General features: G+C 33.1%; 1 non-coding gene across 1 annotated transcript; it reads left to right on the top strand.

Annotated features, from left to right (window-relative positions):
* Positions 1 to 19,374: 19,374 nt before the first annotated feature.
* On the top strand, positions 19,375 to 19,502 carry LOC122733178. The gene has a single exon (XR_006353767.1). It is a non-coding gene; the product is annotated as a U6atac minor spliceosomal RNA (small nuclear RNA).
* The last annotated feature ends 266 nt before the right edge of the window (positions 19,503 to 19,768 follow it).

Below are 19,768 nucleotides of genomic sequence, written 5' to 3'. Positions count from 1 at the left end.
TAGAATTGTCATTTTTATTCTATTAACTCAGCCTATCCATGAGAAATTGATATTTTTCCAATTATTTAGATCTAATTTGATTTGTGTGAAAAGTGTTTGTAATTGTGTTCATATAGTTCCTGGGTTTGTCTTGGCAAGTAGACTCCCAAGTATTTTATATTGCCTACCATTACTTTAAATGGAATTTCTTTTTCTAACTCTTGCTGCTGGACTTTTTTGGTCATGTATAGAAATGTTGATGACTTATGTGGATTTATTTTATATCCTGCAACTTTGCTAAAGTTGTTAATTGCTTCACAGAAATTTTTAATTAATTCTAGAATCTTAACCAGAATACCTAGGCTTGCAACCTAGCTTCAGAATTTATTAGCTTTGTGTTCATGGGCTATTAATTTCACGTTTTGAATCTAAAATATCCTCTGTAAAAGAGGGGAGGTGGGTGTTTTATAATAACTTTAATGACAAATCCAACAGCTATTGTGGAAGCACTGCAAATATTAACTGATTTTTATTTTCACTCTCACCACCACACAGAAATACACACATATATGCATATACACATACACACAGACAGGGTCATATATATAAACACATGTATAGACACAGTCATAGACATCTACAGAGCTATGGCCATTCCCCGATGTCCTACAACTTACCTCATCCCCATCCTCAGACAGATAGAGAATTTAGAAACAGTCTATTGATTTTAGTCAATGTCCAAAGGAACATGAAATATAATAGGGATGCATGACAAAAGCAAAGAAGAAGTCCAGACAAATAGCTAAAGGAAAATTTGAATGACTTATAATAACTGTTATAAAATGTTTCTTCTAAAAAACCTTAGGGAAATAGTATACATATTAATATTCCCATTTTACAGATGAGAAAACTGAGGCTTAGAAAGGCAAAGTTACTAGCCTAGAGAAATAGAGAATAAAACTTGTCAGAGAAGGTAATTAATCGAGTTCTACTGATTCCTTGGAGGGTACTTTGTGGTGGTCTAGCTTTAAAGGAAAGGGCTGCCCATACCAATTCTTTACCTCTCTTTAGGATCCTAGGCATATCATGTCAATTTGGGTACTTATAGAAAACTTCTCTTTAGGTGATATGGAGGAAGTAAACTTATTATAAAACAATTGCTCATGACACTGATAATGAATTCATAATCAATTAAAATTATACCAGAAATGGACTGAGTTAGGATGCTGATGGTGGGTTATAAATCTTTTTTCCTACCTTGAATTTTATTATTTTTGTTTTAACCTTAACCTTTGATTTCATAAATGTAGGGGATCCTAGAGAGAAAATTTTTTTTTAACTCAACAGAGGTCATCTATAGTTTAAGAAAGTATGAGGGGGCAGCTAGATGGCGCAGTGGTTAAAGCACCGGCCCTTGATTCAGGAGTACCTGAGTTCAAATCCGGCCTCAGACACTTAACACTTACTAGCTGTGTGACCCTGGGCAAGTCACTTAACCCCCATTGCCCTGCAAAAAAAAAAAAAAAAGAAAGTATGGCTTTGGGTAGTTGTTTGGTGAAATGAGAAATTAAATTACTTATCCAGAGTCACAGAGCCTCAATATATCCTTGTCTCATATTCAATATATGTTTCTTTCATATTGACAAAGATGTTAAAAAAATAAGTGGAGAATGTTAAGGTAAAAAATAAATCTGCCTTAGTCTTTTCCACTTTCACTATTTGATCTTGAGATATAAAACCTCCACAACTTGCCCGAGTAGAAACAAAAATGAACATCTTAAAAAGCAAAGATTTTTTTTTTTGGTTTAATCATTCCATCATAACTTTCCCAAGGAGTTAGAAGCACAGTTTACATTACATGTACCTGATATGGTGAAGACTAATTTCAAGGGAAAGAGACATAGTACCTGTTAGATGTACTTTGGTGTTGAATAAATTTTGTTAAGATATTTTAATAGTCTCACTTTTTGATGTCCATTGGCTAGTGACAGTTGCCCATTGTCCAAGACTCTTCTCTCATCAATCATATGTTCACACAAAAAGAATGTGAGAGCTTAGGCAAACAAATAATTTTGGCTGTCAGCCCTACAGTCTAATTATCCACTTTACCTGATTTGTGTCCCCTCTCTAAAATAGTACATGGCAATCCCTGTGCAATGTTTAAAGAAAACAATTACCATAGGAAGATTAGAAAAGCAACCAACACTGGCTACAGACCAACTTCACAGTCTCTGTCAGCCACTCTAAAGTAGAATTTTCTCAACTACCCCCAAATTTAGAGGTCTATGCTAAATATCCATAACTTCTTCATAATAACTTAAAATGGGTTTGTCATCTATTTGTTTAACTAAACCCTTCCTGAAACTACACAAGATTTACAATTGCATATTTTTATAATTTATTCATAATGTCTACATTGCTGTCATTTCCCATTGACCCCAAACTCTAGGAGAATGATTTCTGAAAACAAAATGTCACAAGATAATAGATTTATACATAAGAGGCATCTTCAAATAAAACCTTATATAGACAGAGAAGTGCTACCAAGAATAATGCATTGGCCATTTCTTACTGTATCTGCCTAATTCAAAACATACCATTCACTAGTTCTGTTGTGCCAAATGGGAAGCATGCTTCATCAACAACTCACTGAAGTTGTGATGAGTCTCTTCCCTGATTTCAGTTCTTCCATCTTTAACCATTTCTTGAAATTACAATTCTCACGGCAGAAATTGTTTCCTTGGTTCCTGCTTACTTTGCCCTGTGCTATAGAATCAGAGGATCATAGATTTAGAACTTTAAAGGATATTCAAGGCAATTTAAGGCAACCTCCTTTTTTTCAGATATAGAGCTGAAGATCAATCACCCTAAGTATTTTGTCCAATGTCAGACACCAGTAAATGACAGTCACGATTTGATCCAATGACCTCAGACTTGATCATATAAGTTTTCCCAATTTTTTTATTTCACAAATTCTTCATTTTTAATAGCATGATAATATTTTATTACATTCATATGTCATGATTTGTTCAGTTGATTGGCTCAATTTGTTCAGAATTTATTCAATTTATTCCTCTATTTATTGATAGGTACAACTTTTTGTTTATACTTATTTGCTTCTAAAAAAAGGTACAGGCACAAGTATTTTCACATGTAAGATATATTATCCTCTGTCTTTGAAATACTTGAGGTATATCCTTCATAGTAGTATCAGTGAGTTAAAATCATTATACCATAATATTTTTAATTGAAGGTAAAGTTATTTTCTAGAATGATTTGACTAATTTAGAACTCTACCAATATTGTTCAACTTTTTATGTTATTTCTAAAATTTACCACATTGTCTGGTTGTCACCTCCCTCAATATGATAGGTATGATGTAAAATCTCAACATTACTTTGTTTTTCATTTATTATTAACAACTTAAACTTTGAGGGATATTAACTCTTTTGAAAACTTCCTACTTATAACTTTTAAGCATATCTAATGGGGAGTGCCTTTTTTTTATGTGTGTGTATTAGTTTCCTATACAACATGGTGATCAAATCTTAAAGGTATTTGCTATAAAGATATTTTTCATCTGATAGTGTCCCTCCCTTAATCATTTATCATTGATGTTGTTTATAAAAATGTTTTAAGATATTCTGTAATCAAAAGTATCCAGGGGGCAGGTAGATGGCACAGTGGATAAGGCACAGGCCCTGGATTCAGGAGGACCAGAGTTCAAATCTGACCTCAGACACTTGACACTTACTAGCTGAGTGACCCTGGGCAAGTCATTTAACCTTCATTGCCCCGCAAAAAAAAAATAGTATCCACTTTATCTTTTATGATTACCCTCATCACTTTATGGTTAGGAATTTTCTTCCTACTTATAGTTTTCCAAGGTACTATATTCCATTATCTTTTATTTTTTATGAGTCATTTTTTAATATTTGGGTCAAACATATGTTTATAACTAAAGTAAAAGTTATAAGAAGATGATATCTAAAACTGATTTTTCTTTCTTTCTTTCTTTTTTACAGAACAATAAAGGTTAAGTGACTTGCCAAGGGTCACCCAGCAAGTGTCAAGTGTCTGAGGCCAGATTTGTTCTCAGGTCCACCTGAATCATGGGCCAGTGCTTTATCCACTGTGCCACATAGCTTCCCCCAAGACTGATTTCTTTTAAACTGTTTTTTCACTTCTCCCAGAAGTTCTTTTGAAATAGGCAGCTCTTCCTCTGATAGTTTGTGGCTTAGGATTTATCAAATAAGAGGCTATTGATATATTTTTTTTCTAAAATTATCCCTTCAAGTTTTAAGAAATGCCTCAATTTCTCAGATATTATTAACCAGTTATATCTAAATTATTAAAATTACATATATATGTACATATATGTGTATAAATGTATATATATTTCAGGAATTAATATATCAAAAATAGGAGACCAAAAGATTAGACTAGATAACTAAGGCAGTATATTATTATATATAACTATCTAACATTTGAGAAATGTAATAATCTTATATTTATTAAAAATAGGGATTAAAAACTGTTAGGAATAACATTTTCTGTCTTACAAGAATTGCTGGAAAAGTTCAGCAGCATTTTTGGCTGAATATAAATTTATACCAACATCTCAAACTATAAACATCAATAAAATGCAACTTAATATTTGATTTAATTAAAAATGGTTATGAATTGAAAATGTGGGAGGGATGAGAAGGTTTTATTTTTCCAATCATATCTGAAGAAAATAATTCTTTACATAAGATGGTATCGATGTTATATAAAATATAAAATAAATAAATTTAATGCCATAATTGTATGATTGGAGGCATAAAGACATTGTTATTGATGGAGAGGCTGCCTCAGAGTCAGAATGATCTGAGTTCATGGCTTTATTCTCAAGGTATCTCCATCCAAACCTGTATGTATTTTTCTATTGTTTCTATTGATTGATTTGTTTTGGAGTCACAGCAGAAATCTAGTCTGTTATAAAAACAAAAAACAAAAACAAAAAAAACTTGACTAGACGCTATTTTAAAATTAAGAAAGATAAACAAAGTCCCTAGTCTAAAGGAAACTAATACAATAGATTCAATATTTTTTTAGAATAAAGGAACTAATATAAATGGTAAGAAATAAAATTTTTAAAAGTAAACATCCTGGAGGCAGTTAGGTGGCATAGTGGATAAAGCACCGGACTTGGATTCAGGAGGACCTGAGTTCAAATCCAGCCTCAGACACTTGAGATTTACTAGCTGTGTGACCCTGGGCAAGTCACTTAACCCTCATTGCCTCACAAAAAATAAAACAAACAAATAAATAAATGTAAATATCCTTTGATTGAGTGGTGGCTACTCCATCAATGCATTGTGTTATGAAATGTGAATATGATGAATACAGAGAAAAATGTAAATAACAATATGAATTGATGCTAAATGAAATAAGCAGATCCAGGAAAATAATGTACACAATGACTCCCATAAACTACATAGAAAAGAAGTAAAATAATGACATTGACACAGTCAAATACAAATCCTGAAATATTATAAAGACCAATTTTTCCTGAAAGAAAGCCTTTGATATGGCACTTCATCCAACATCTTTTGGAGATTGGGACCATAAGTGTGAAATATAGCATCTAAGACCATAAAATTTTTGTGTTTAGTTTTGCTGAATTATTTTCTTTGTACTCTTTGGGGGGGGGGGCAAGGAGGGTTAAGTGACTTACCAAGAGTCACACAGCTAATAAGTGTCAAGTGTCTGAGGCTGGAAATGAACTCAAGTCCCCCTGAATCCAAGGCCAGTGCTTTATCCACTGTGCCACCTAGCTGCCCTCTACTTATACTCTTTTTTTTGTTTTTTTGTTTTTTTGCGGGGCAATGGGGGTTAAGTGACTTGCCCAGGGTCACACAGCTAGTAAGTGTCAAGTGTCTGGGGCCGGATTTGAACTCAGGTACTCCTGAATCCAGGGCCGGTGCTTTATCCACTGTGCCACCTAGCCGCCCCCTACTTATACTCTTTTATACTTTTTCTTTATTTTTCATAAAAGATTATGTGGTGGGAAATATTGGTGATATAAAATGAACTTTATCCCATAATGTATGTTTTTGTTTTTTTAGGTTTTTTGTTCGTTTGTTTTCAATTTTTTTTTTATTTTAGTGGGGCAATTGGGATTAAGTGACTCTCCTAAGGTCACACACCTAGTAAGTGTTAAGTGTTTGAGGCCGGATTTGAACTCAGGTACTCCGGACTCCAGGGCCAGTGCTCTATCCACTGTGCCACCTAGCTGCCCCTATTTTCATTTTTGGGTGAGGCAATTGGGGTTAAGTGACTTGCCCAGGGTCACACAACTAGAAAGTGTCAAATGTCTGAGTTCAAATTTGAACTCAGGTCCTCCTGAATCCAGGGCTGGGGCTTTATCTAACTTCACCACCCAACTGCCCCGATAATGTATGTTTAAAGGTTAATATATGAAGTTTTCTTTCAGAGCAACAGAAAAAGGACTCATTCCTTAGATTTCTTAATTCTGTTTTCAGATCATTAAAATTGTATTCATAGGAAAGCAGAATCAAAATATTGAATGGTAAGAATGTTTTATTTAATGGGTTCTTTGTTAAAAAAATGGACAGTGAGAAATTTCCAAAACCTAACACTCTTCAAATTTTAAGACATTTTCTAGGTTTTGTTGATTAAAAAAATAAATAGCAATCTGTTTTGGTGTTAAAAATGAGATTTTTTAAATCAGAGGATTCGAATTCCCAGTCTAGCTTTCCTACTTGGTACCTACTTGTTCTTGGGTTGGCATATTTCTGTTTTAGGCCTCAGTTTATCATTTATAACATGAAATATTTACATTTCTTCCAAGTTCCATTTTTTGGTATCAATCTTATGATTCTAAATAATTAAAATAAAAGAGAAATCTGTGTCAAGCATTTTCTGTAGTGACATATTTGCCAGTGAATGCCTCTCAATATCTTTACTGGTTAAATTATTAAAATCACACTGTCCTACCTAGATGGTTTTCTTTGCCTGGAACACTATCAATTGATCAACACAGATTTATTGAGTACACATTAAATATAAAACTCTGTTCTATGGATTGCAGTGTAGATAAAGAAATAATGAGATATTGTCTCTGTCCTCAAAGGATGCATTTCATATTTGAAGTGAAAGGACTGACTAATACAGTATGATAGCCACCAATACAAAAGCATATATTCTAAGTGCCACAGACAGGCAAAAAAAAAAAGCTGGATGAGCTTAAACTATTTTCTTAGAGTAGCTCATAATATATTTTGAGTCCCCCCAAACAGCCTGCCCTGATGACCCTCAACCCTATGTGTTTTCTCTCAGCAAATAGATATAATTTGTATTATATTTTATATAACCTCTAATTATTTGATTTTAATCTATGATCAAACTGTGCCTTTAATACTTAATAGCTATGTGGCCGCAGAAAAGACATTTTAGCACTCTAATGTTCATTTGTAAAATAGAAGTGATTATACTGATATTTCTTACCTTACAAGGTTGTTGTAGGTTTCATTGTAAGTAATGTACATAGAGTTTGCACGCCTTAAATTATTACACGAATCTCTGGAAGTTTCTTTTCTTCTTGTTATTATTAATATTAATGGTATTACTCTAGTTCTTAGAACAATTAATATCTAATCAAACTATAATCCTCCTAACCAATCTTATCTACCTTCAGGCCTACAAATATATTATATTCAGATTTACTTCATGCTTTTTTCCAGCATAAGGAATGTCCTGCTCCGTATTCTTCCTCTCTAATAAGTCCTTTAACCCCTATTGCACAATGTGGTTCTTTCTCTGAGTTGTTTTAAAGGGGGTCATTCTTCTTTCTTTGGACAGATAACATTTATTTTCTCAGTCACTCCTTAAGGAGCTTAATCACAAAATATAAAGTTTTCCAGGTGTTTCAGAAAGTCTTACTTCTTCAAAGATATTGAAAGGTCTTTTAAAAGTAGGGGAAATAGGGGCAGCTAGGTGGCGCAGTGGATAGAGCACTGGCCCTGGAGTCAGGAGTACCTGAGTTCAAATCCGGCCTCAGACACTTAACACTTACTAGCTGTGTGACCCTGGGCAGGTCACTTAACCCCAATAGCCTCACTAAAAAAAAAAAAAAAGTAGGAGAAATATCTTAGAATTATGCTATTTCTGTTTAGAATATACCCAATGTCATACTACTAAGAATTATGCTGGGGCAGCTAGGTGGTGCAGTGGATAAAGCACTGGCTCTGGATTCAAGAGGGCCTGAGTTCAAATCCGACCTCAGACGCTTAACGGTTACTAGCTGTGTGACCCTGGGCAAGTCACTTAATGCTCATTGCCCTGAAAAAAAAAAGAATTATGCTAAGATAATAAATTCTAATTAAATTGAATGGATAATATTTAAAAATGGACTCTATAATCAATAATGTAGACATATCTACCATCCAATACTAGCAAATTAAAATAGCATAATTCCATTATCAATATTCGACTATGAAGTATTAAAACTATTTTTTAAACTCTTCATTCTTTGGGTTGACAACCATTCAAATATAACCAGCTAAATGGAGTAGAGGACTTCTTTAGAAAGTTGCTTTAAAAAACAAACAAGTAAAATCCTGACATTCCATGTTATTTCCTACCACAGGCCTTAACATTTAACAAAATACAGATTTATTTTTTATGTACACACTTAGCTCTCTTATGAGACCTCATAACTAACCTGAACTCTAAAATTATCTTTAATTTGACATTTACAAAACATTTTCCCACCCTTTTAGGCTCAGACAAGAAAACCTAATCTTCTAAATCTCAGTTCTTTTTAATAATCATTTTCCAATCATATGCAGTCTTTCCTCTTACTTTTATTTTATTCCAAGAACTCTAATTAAAAATTGGAAATAAGAGAGTGCTGAATTTTAAAACAAATAGTCTCTTACATTAAGTCTGTCTTGACATCAAGCAGTGCCCATTAATTTTATAGACAGCCAACTGTTCGTATAGATTGTTCCTAAATTATCTTCCCCATTTTAATACAAAGAAAAAAAGAATAATACTACTAGATGTTAGTGTTTCCACTTCTAGAAATTGTTTCCATGTAAAGGATGCCCCTGAGCTGTAGAGGGAACTTAATGCACATTCCTGGATGTCCAACTGTGTCCATAATGACATGGAGTACACACCATGTCATTAAACCCAATGGAGGTAGAAGCCCTAATGAATAGATACAAATGTGGTTTTCATTATCTTGTAGTTTACTGGCAGTTACCAACAGTGCATGCTTGGAAGAATTTTAACTCAACTCTATTCTGTGAACTATGGAATATATGTATTGATCTTTCCTTGATGGGCTATTATATTTTATCTAAAATGGAAACATATTTGGATAAAAGTATTAACAGCAGTAATAATGCTTTACTCTCTAATCCAATCCATTAAAAAAATTGTTAAGTACCTATTGCAAGGTAGGCACTGGGGTAACAAAAATAAAATATTATTTTAAAAAGCCTGCCCTCATGGATCTTATAGTCTTTTAGAGGAAAAAATGTAAAAAAAACCCAAAAACATTGTCATTGGAAATCAAAACTATAAATAAAAATGTTTATTAGTAAAAAATAGAAAAAGTAATTGGGAAATGAGTAACAATATAAATAAAACTACCATACAACTTTATATGAAGTATTATGTGTATATACATATATATGTATGTATGTGTATATATATATATATATATATATATATATATATATATTTACACATAATACTTCAAGGAATGAACAAGCAACGGCAACTAGTGAGATCAAGAAAGATTCCCTATAGGAGTTAGCAGATGAATTGTGACTTAATGAGGTAAAACATTCCAGCCATGAAAAAAACTTTTTACAATGGCTTGGAGGCTGAATTTTAAATGCAGAAGAAGTAAGCAGGTTGGTTTTACTGGATCACAGACTATGGGAAGGGGGGTTATATGAAATAAGAATGAACAGGTAGGGGCAGCTAGGTGGCGCAATGGATAGAGCAGTGGCCCTGGAGTCAGGACTAGCTGAGTACAAATCCGGCCTCAGACACTTAACACACGCTTACTAGCTGTGTAACCCTGGGCAAGTCACTTAACCCCAATTCCCTCACTAAAAAAATAAAATTAAAAAAAAAAAGAATGAACAGGTAGACTCGAGGAAGATTAATGAAGAGTTCTGAATGACAAACTTACATCTTTACATTTTTATCTTACAGGTTATTAAGAGGAGTGACATGGAAAGATTTGCACATTGGAGATAGAAAATGCATGAAGTCAGGAATTCAAATAGTCCAGGCAAGAGAAAACCAGTATTTCAAGAAGGGTTATGGCTACAGGTTTCAAAATATGTTGCATGGAATGAATAGACAAGGCTTTATAACTCATTAGATATAAGAGTTGAGAAAAAAGCAGGAGTCAAAGATAATGGACTTTTTGATCTTGAGTTATACAAGAATAGTAGAATCATCAACAAAAATAGTAGAGATAGGAGGATCTTTAAATATTTGGTGGAAAATTGTATAAACCTTGAGATTTAAATGGGTTATCCAGTTGGAAACATTCAACAGGTAAAATGATGATAATATGTTGCAAATTCATTCAAATACTCCATATTAACAGATCCTAAATAAGAAAGATAATTCAAGATTATGCTGGTCTACATATTCTCCCAGTAAATTAAAACAAAAATCCTTCTCATCAATATAACTAAACAAGGGTAGGGAAAATAATGGCTGGATACCCCACTACGAGAAATATTGTAGGACATTTGCAAGGGTATCACTTCTCATAAACACAATTTGAGTTCAATTGTCTGAATAAAGACCATGGAAGCAGATTAAAAATTGCTTAATAAACGTTTCTATTCATGTATTGTTCTAAGGGAATCTAAGTGTGATATTTAAGTGAGAACAATTTGATCTGTTTTTCTTAATGGCTTTTTAGGATACATTAGATAAATGCAGGTCAATGACTTTCAGTGTCAGAATCTGTCATGGGTAAATAATATATTGAAAACCTATGAACTCAAGGTCCATTTGAGGCGTATTGTCCTACAGAGATGGGCTGGTCAGGAAATGTTAATGAAGACACAGAAGAGTATAAGAATAAATAACAGCTAAGAACAAAGCAATCTAAAATATTTCAGTGGTAAATTGCCAATCATAAAAAATCTAATGATTTTAATTCTAAAGGAATACACTAATACATCTTTTGAAGCAAAGGGTGAATTTCAATGACATATTTCATAGATTTTTGGAGGTAGAAAGGAACATAGAAGGGAAGCAAAACGAGTCTTAGAGAGATGAATGGATTGATACAGGGTCATAAAACTCAAACCCAAGTTTTCAAACTCCCAGTCTAGTGATCTTTTCCCACCATTATCTTCTCCTTTCAGAAAATCTGTTACAAAATTTAGAAAGAATATGGAGATCATTCTATTAGGTACATTTTTCTCTATATTTTGTATATTTCATTTTTTATCTTTTATTTTATATTTCTTCTTCATTTGCATTTAGGTATACTAATTTTAATTAAGAAAAAACATAGAATATTCATATGACTCTCTAAATATTGCCCCTCAAAATCATATCAAAATACAGCCCTGACTTCTCCAATTTCATAATTTCAGCCCTGCATTCTGGGTTGGATATTGAGGAAATGAAGTCCAAAAAATGACACACTGTATGCCATCAAGGAGCTTATGTTATATGAGAAGTCACAATACACACACACACACACACACACACAAGAATATATAAAATATATACAAACTGAATACAAAGTAATTTGCAGGAAAGAAGTTGCTAGAATTTGGAGGAAGTATCAGGAAATAAAATTGTCCTTCAGGTCACCTTTCAATAGAACTCAGCATGCTTCATGATGAAAGTGGGAAGAAAGTAACTCTAGGCAGGGGGAGAAATGTGTACAAATGTGCAAAGATAGGCATATCTATGAGAGAAGTAGCAATAATCTAATTTATCAGAACCATGGAAATGGGAATAATCTACAATAAGCTTGAAAAGGAAGTTGGGAACTGGTTATAATGGTTATTGAAAATTAAAGAGAATAGCTGGGGAGTGACCAAGTCAGAATCATACTTTTGGAAAGAACATTGATATTTGTGTAATATGGATGGAAAAGGAAAGAAGCAAGGCATTAGTAAGTTATTGCTGGAGTTCAGGAAAAAAGTGATGAGAACTTGAACTAGGATGGAGGCTTTTTGAGGTGAAGGAAGGGAGTAGAAGTGAGAAATGTTTCAGAGTGAGAAAAACTATATATATTCATATATATGTGTGTGTGTATGTACATACATATATACTCACATATATGCATACATCTATCATCTATATCTACATATATATTAAATATACATGTGTAGACAGAGATAGAAAACCCAAGAAAGAGCCTTGTGGTATTATCAAAATCAGGGCTTTATAAATGGATGATGACCAAAAGCAAATCAGCTAGGAGAGGAATAAAAAGAAAGATTAGTGTCACAAATTCTTTTAGAGAAATGAACAAATGAAAAAACAAGAACACTAAAGAAGAGTGTTATCCAAAATGAGATAGCTTTCAACAGGACCAAATTATGCACAAGGATCAAGGCTGAGAATTAAGAAAGCATCATAATGGGCTTGGGCAAATAAGAGAGCACTAGTGACTTTGGATAGAATAAATTTCATGGTATAATGAGATCAGAAGAAGTAAGGCCTCTCTCAGGAGAATTATAGAATAATACTTAGTGGATGGTAGAATTGAATGAGGGTCCTTTCACGATGACAAAGCCCATATCTGTAAATAACTTGCAATATAATATAAGATAGAAAATATGGATACAGATACTTATGATTGCATTGTAACATGCCAAGTGTGCCAGAGGTATATATTACATGACATAGGATGAAGACAAAATCACTTCTATTGGGGAATTTGAGGAATAGAACAAGGGAGGATGAAAGGAAGGAAGGAAGGAAGGAAGGAAGGAAGGAAGGAAGGAAGGAAGGAAGGAAGGAAGGAAGGAAGGAAGGAAGGAACAAATGAATGGATGATTGATGGAAAAAGCTTAGAGAGACAGAACTATTAATTGGGAATTCTGACATTGGGTCAAATTTGGTCAGAGGAGATGACTGCACTGGGGGTAGAGATGATAGTTCAATTGAAACAGTGGTACAGAAGACAATGAAACTATTGGTGTATTGATGGTAGGAAGTTTGGTACATGATGATTTTAAGATATTCATGAGACATTTGGTTTGATATGTACAATTGTCCATTGGAGATACAAGACTGAAGATCAAGAGAGCGTTTGGAAATGGAAAAATCTAACAGTTTTCAGAATGGAGATGATAATTGAGTCCATGGTAGATTATGAGACTACCAAATGAAACAGTATGGAAGGAAAAGTGAAAATTACAAAATATAGAATTGCATAAGGGCTAAAATTCTAGCTATACTGTCTAAAATATCTAATAAGTGGTCACCAATAAATTATAAGCTTTAGCAAGAGTTAAACTTTTGAGCATTTATTAAGGAGAATAAGAATTTCGTAAAGAGAGAAAGAAAGGCCTAGAATCATCTATCTATTAAAGGGAGAGAGCATTTCTAGCTCCCTTCTCCACCAGAGTCCCCAGGAAAAAGAGCGAGTCAGAGCTCCAGCCTCCCCCTTCTTCCTCCCACCAGCTAAGATCACTTTCTGACGCCAAAGAAAAGCCACATGGTCCTGCCCTCAGAGGCCCTCTCCTCATGTTGGAGCTTTCCTACGGTAAGTCTCCAGGCAGTGGCATCATTCCAATCATTACAATTGGGAATACCCACAGTTAGTCAGTATGAACCACGTGAAGAAACCTAGTATAAGAATTTGAAAATGCCAGAACAAAATGACATTCATATCATCCTTGTCCTGTTGTCTACTATTTGTGTTGTTCTGGTTCACTTTCAGTGAAATCTTAAAAGACGAAGTCATTGTATTGACCTGCATTGTCATCCACAAAACGCTAAAGTTAAAAACAAACCAAAAATGAAAAATAAAAAACCTAGTCAATGGGTGATGTGTTCTGCGGATTGTTCTGAATTCTCTCAAAATAAAATGAGAAGAACAATAGCATGGGGATGGTGATAATAGTGGTGACATTTATAGCAAATAAGATAAGCATGCAATCACATGGTGCTTTAAGTTTTGTAAAGTACTGTATATTGAATCATAGATTTAGATGTCAAAAGGACCTAAGATGTCATTTAGTCAAATAATTGCATTTAACTGATGAAGAAACTGAGGACTAAAGACATCCACATAGTAAGTGGCAAAAATGGGAGGGGATTCAAACCCAAATGTACTAATGAAAAATCTAAGGTAGGATTCATTACACCACAGTACATACATTACCTTAACCTGAAGTGTCCTTATTAAATGTATATTTCAAGTGAAAACTGAATCTATGTCCATCTTTTTCTCTGTCTGTCCTCTCTCTCTCTCTTTCTTCCTGTCTGTCTTTCATTCATGTTGAAAGTTCATAATACATTCTAATTCACATAGCATGCTTTGTTTTTCTCAATTTAGAATCTTTAAGACATTATTGATTTGCTTCAGTTTAAAAGACTAAAATAGAAAGTAACACTTTGTAGACATAACTTATAGTCTACGTTCTCAGTTTTACATTTTCAAAGTTATAACTACAATTTATTTATTAAAATAAAATTCCTTAAGGTATTTTAGAAGAGCAAAACATATTTCCTTCATGAAAAAGCTTTTGGCCTGAGGCCAAATCATGGCAAATTTCTGGACAAAAAAGGTGAAATTTTCAGAGTTCTGAGCACATGAAAATAAAGATATAAGGGAGATCATTTTGCAACTGTAACTACACCTGTCACTGAACATGACAGTTCTAATGAATACAGTCCCCCCTGAGTCTTGCGGAAAATGAGATGTGATTCTCATGAGGTTTTCTCAGTGAGTAGAAATTTTAAGTACTTCTGTATTTTGGTACTTATATGCAGTTTTGAATTTGGTTCCATTATTGTTCATCCTATAGCAACATTCATTGAACAATAATGTAGTAGACCATAGCATGTAGTACCACAGACCAAGTGCAATACAATACTATGCTGGTAGATTGACCATTGCCACATCATCATTATGTGCTATTTCTGTTCCTCTAGTTCAAATTACTGGGGGCATCATATGTCTGTCATATTCACAGAAAGGAACATTGTCATTAGGAGCTACTAAAGATTATTTGTAACAAGTCATGAAGAATAGTTGAGGCACCATGAAGTGTCAAAAGCTCTGAGAATGAAATGACTTCTTTTTCTGGCTCTGACATGAATTAGATGTGTGATTCTAGGCAAATGACTTAACTAGTATATGTCACAGTCACACTGGGAAGCTTCTATGTTGAAATCATAGCTTGTTCCTGTATTCAGTTATGGAGGACAACTGAAATCCTTCAACACTTGAGAAAGGCAGAGATTATACAATTTTAGATGGTAACAAAAGAGAAAATATATGCCCTGATCATTTCATACTTGTTATAAACCAACTATTCATGATCCTTTTAACTTTCTGCTATGTTAGAGTAATATATATGTATACATAAGATATAGAGATAGAGATAGAGTTAGAGATTTGTATATATGTATATATGTGTATATATGTAAATATATGTGTGTATGTACATATATTCTTGTGATTTGCACCAATAAACTGCAGAATAACCATTCTCCAAACCATCAAACTTTTCAAAACTCTAGGAAAAATATACATATATACATAAAAACATGATATATATCTACATTATATATGTATATATATACACACATATATATGTGCTATTTATCTATAGAGATAATCATATGTAATGTATAGTCATATATAGATAATTTTTTTTCATTTCAGGAAATAATCAGTTGGTTTTGCCTTTATAGAATTATTTAGGAATCTTTCTTTGAGAAGACAGCCAGTTTGTGTTAGATTTTAAATCATACAATTTGAGCCCAAATCACAGCTTTGCCATTTCATTCCTGTATAGTCTTTGGCATCTCACAAACTCTTTGAGTGAATTTTGATCTCTTAAACAGGACAGGATGACCCACAAGATCCCTTAAAACTTTAATATCTATGATTCTAATTATATTTTGTCTTTAATGACTTAAATAATATTTTAATAAGGACAAGGAGTTCAATTTGACAATGGCTCAAGTTAATCCTATCTATTGTAATTGGGCTCCAACATATTAATTCCTGAAGATGCTATTCTTACTTTCTAAGAGTGTGATTTTAAGCAAATCACACTATTGACCTATGTACACAGGAAAGTGTTTAACCCAGACATATGAGGTTATAACATTAATCAAAATTTCAAGTGAGTTGAGGGGAAAGATTTTGGGCTTTATTCCTTTCAGAAAGAGCTGAAATCCTGCAACCTATCTTAAGACCTATAAAACCAATAACATACTACTAAGGATATGTTATAGCTAAGGTCAAAGATCGTGGTGGTGAGTTCAATGGTAAATGGTAATCATTGTAAAACTAATATGTTAGAATTCTAAGATTTTGTAAGTGCTTCTATGAAGTACCCTTAACTATACCTCAAATGAACTTGAAAATTAGATGTATTAGAAAGATTATGGTACTTAGATTCAGGGCACCTGGTTTTGATTTTCATTTTCATCAGGCTACTTACTATCTAATGTGACATTAATATAATAATAATAGCTACTATTTATATAATGCTTTAAGATTTTAAAAGTATTTCATTTTATTCTCACAATCATCTTGGGTATTAGATACAATCAACCCCATTTTGTAGATGAAATTGATTCTCCTAAAGTCACAGAACAAGCTCTTACCTGAGACCAGATTTGACCTCAGGTCATTTTGACTCCATCTATAGGCAGCTAGTCACTTCAACTTTTTTGGATTTAGGCTACTGATATAAGGTAAGAGGGTTTGTTGTTTGGTCTCTAAGGTCCCTTCTGGCTTTGGCATTCTCAATGTAGGCTATGAGTATGTATGCTACTTCACAGTAGCATTTGTAAATGATGTTGCTTGTGCTTTGACCATGTTTATTCAATCAAGGAAGAAGTATATATGTGTATAGGCTGAATGCCTATGACTTATCTGTACCTCTCTTTAAGTAGAAATCCTTTATTTTTAGGAATACCTGTGAGACTGAAGATATCCCATTATAATTAATTCTAAGGCAGATAGATAAGCACAGCCTCTGTTAGAAAACTGGGAGAGGAGAATGAAAGAATTTTAAAAATATCCAAATAGACAAGCATGATATAAACAGGAAACCCCTCACAGGAGCAGTGGGTGACATAGACAAATTCAGTAAGCCTTCACTCATCATAATCTTCACTATTATTGATCAAGAACATGCCTTGAAATTAGGTCATTCAAGATTGTGTGTCAAAACATATCTTTCAAAGAGTTAAGTGAAATATTCCCAATTTGGACAAGAATCCTATACACTCACTTACATGGCCTAAATGAACTGGGATGAAAAATTCTAGAGTTTTGAAAAGTGTGGCTGGCTTGAGAGTAGTTATTCTGGGCTTCATTAGTGCAATTTACAAATAAAGACAACAGGTACCTTCTAAGAAATGAATCACACCAGTATGTTTTAGATATTATTTTCACTTTTGGATAACTTTAGGGTATTAGATAAGCAAAGGAAGAAAGAAAATTTTAAGGTCATTTTAAAAATTTAGTATATTAAAATGCATTGAACAACACACTACAATATTTTATTCTGCAATCTGATTTTCAGAGAAAGATTTCCAAACCTGGTTGCTCTTAATTTGGTCATATGAAAGTAGGATAAGAAAAAAATATCTATCATATTACCAAAACCAAATTTTCCTTGAAAAATTGATTAATAAGAAAATTTGGGTTGCCTGAAAAAGGGACTAGTAATCAACTAGGATGGTAGAATTTATGTCATGACTCTCCCCACCATGATCACTACCCTGACACTAACCCAGCATTACTAATTTTACAATTTTAAGTCCTTTCATAGTTTACAACAGATAAAACATTTTACAGAATATATATATATATATATATACACACACACAAATATTTGTATGACATATTCATATGTATATATATATATATTCATATACATATATGCAGATATGTATATATATATACACACACATATATATACATGTCTACTTAAAGGAATGCTGAGTTATTAAAATCAACAACTTAAAAAAATAACTCATGAACCTAGAATAAATATGATTAGAATTAATTGTAATGAAACATTTTGCTGCATTCCCTAACCAATTAGCATTCATAATATACCATTCTCAAATATGTAGTTCTAATATTTACTACTTGATACCACAAGGAATTATTATCATATCGCATTTAATGGTACTGCATATTTAACTCAAAGCTTTCAGATATTCATCAAGGGTACAAAAAGGGTTCCTGTGACAGAACACAAAAAAACACCATGGTAAGATGAATGTTGCCCAGCAGTGGCTGCCACCATTGTTTACTCAGCTGCATTAAAGAAGGATTACACCTTGTTACCTAGGGACACTATGGACCAAACCCTCTACTTTGCTTATGATTGTGCCTCAAAGATGTCTCCAGCTAATTCTCAATCTACCTCTTTTATATTAGTTGTTCCTTGCCTTTCAGCTATTAGACAGCATTAGTTTCTCTCAACCAAAAAGCATATAGACAAAGGAAAGTTTTAAGATATTCAAATCCATAACTATTCTATTAAATACAATGACAAAAGACAATTCCAAAGGACCCATAACAAAAATGATAAATGATTCCATTTCCAGATAAAAAATTGATTACTGATTGACTAATCTTGAGTGCAGAGTAAAGCATAATCTCTCTCTCTTTCTCTCTCTCTTCTTTATGTATTTATATATGTGTGTGTGCATACACATATACATACATACATGCATACATAATTTCATAACATGGCTAATATGAAAATATGCTTTGCATGATTTCATATGTGAAATTGAGATCATATCACTTGCGTTTTCAATGGCTTTGGGAGAGGCTACAGGAAAGGAGAGGATGTAGGAATAATTTTTTAAATGAGTGTAAAAATAAATATATGTTTATAAAAAATATAAAAATATAAATTTTAAAAATATAAAAAATTCAACAGCTTGAAAAGCCAAATGGGAAAGGAAATGAAAAACCTCTCTGAAGAAAATAATTGCCAAAGAATTAGGATTGAACAAATGGAAGCTAGTAATTTTATGAGAAACCAAGACACAATAAACCAAATCCAATTGATTTAAAAAATGAGGACAATATGAAATATCTCCTTGGAAAAAAACAGCTGACCTGGAAAATAGAACCAAGAGAGATAATATGAAAATAATTGGACCATGTTGTATGAAAGTAGAGAAGGTTAGCACTCCCATTGATAAAGATGGAAAAGGTCCTAGTGGCCTTTAGAACATATATAAAGTTAAGGCATTGCCATCTACTCTGTGGCATCTAACTATGAAAATCATTGGACCACCTGAAAACCATAAACAAAGTAAGAGTTTAGACAGTATCTTCCAAGAAATTATCAGGGGAAATTGCCCTGATATCCTATTCCAGAAGGCAAAGGAACTGGGACTAAAGCCAAAAACCATCTACCCAGCAAAACTATGTATATGCTTTCAAGGGAAAAATGGGGCTTCAATGAAAAAGAGGACTTTGAGGCATTTGTAATGAAAGACCTGAACTGAATAGAAAATTTGACTTTCAAATACAAGACCCTAGAGAAGCATA

Source organism: Dromiciops gliroides, chromosome 6 (assembly GCF_019393635.1).
Source record: "Dromiciops gliroides isolate mDroGli1 chromosome 6, mDroGli1.pri, whole genome shotgun sequence".
In the NCBI taxonomy this organism is placed as follows: Eukaryota; Metazoa; Chordata; class Mammalia; order Microbiotheria; family Microbiotheriidae; genus Dromiciops; species Dromiciops gliroides.
The sequence above is the reverse complement of the archived record's forward strand: the minus strand, read 5'-3'. Positions and strand labels throughout refer to the sequence as shown.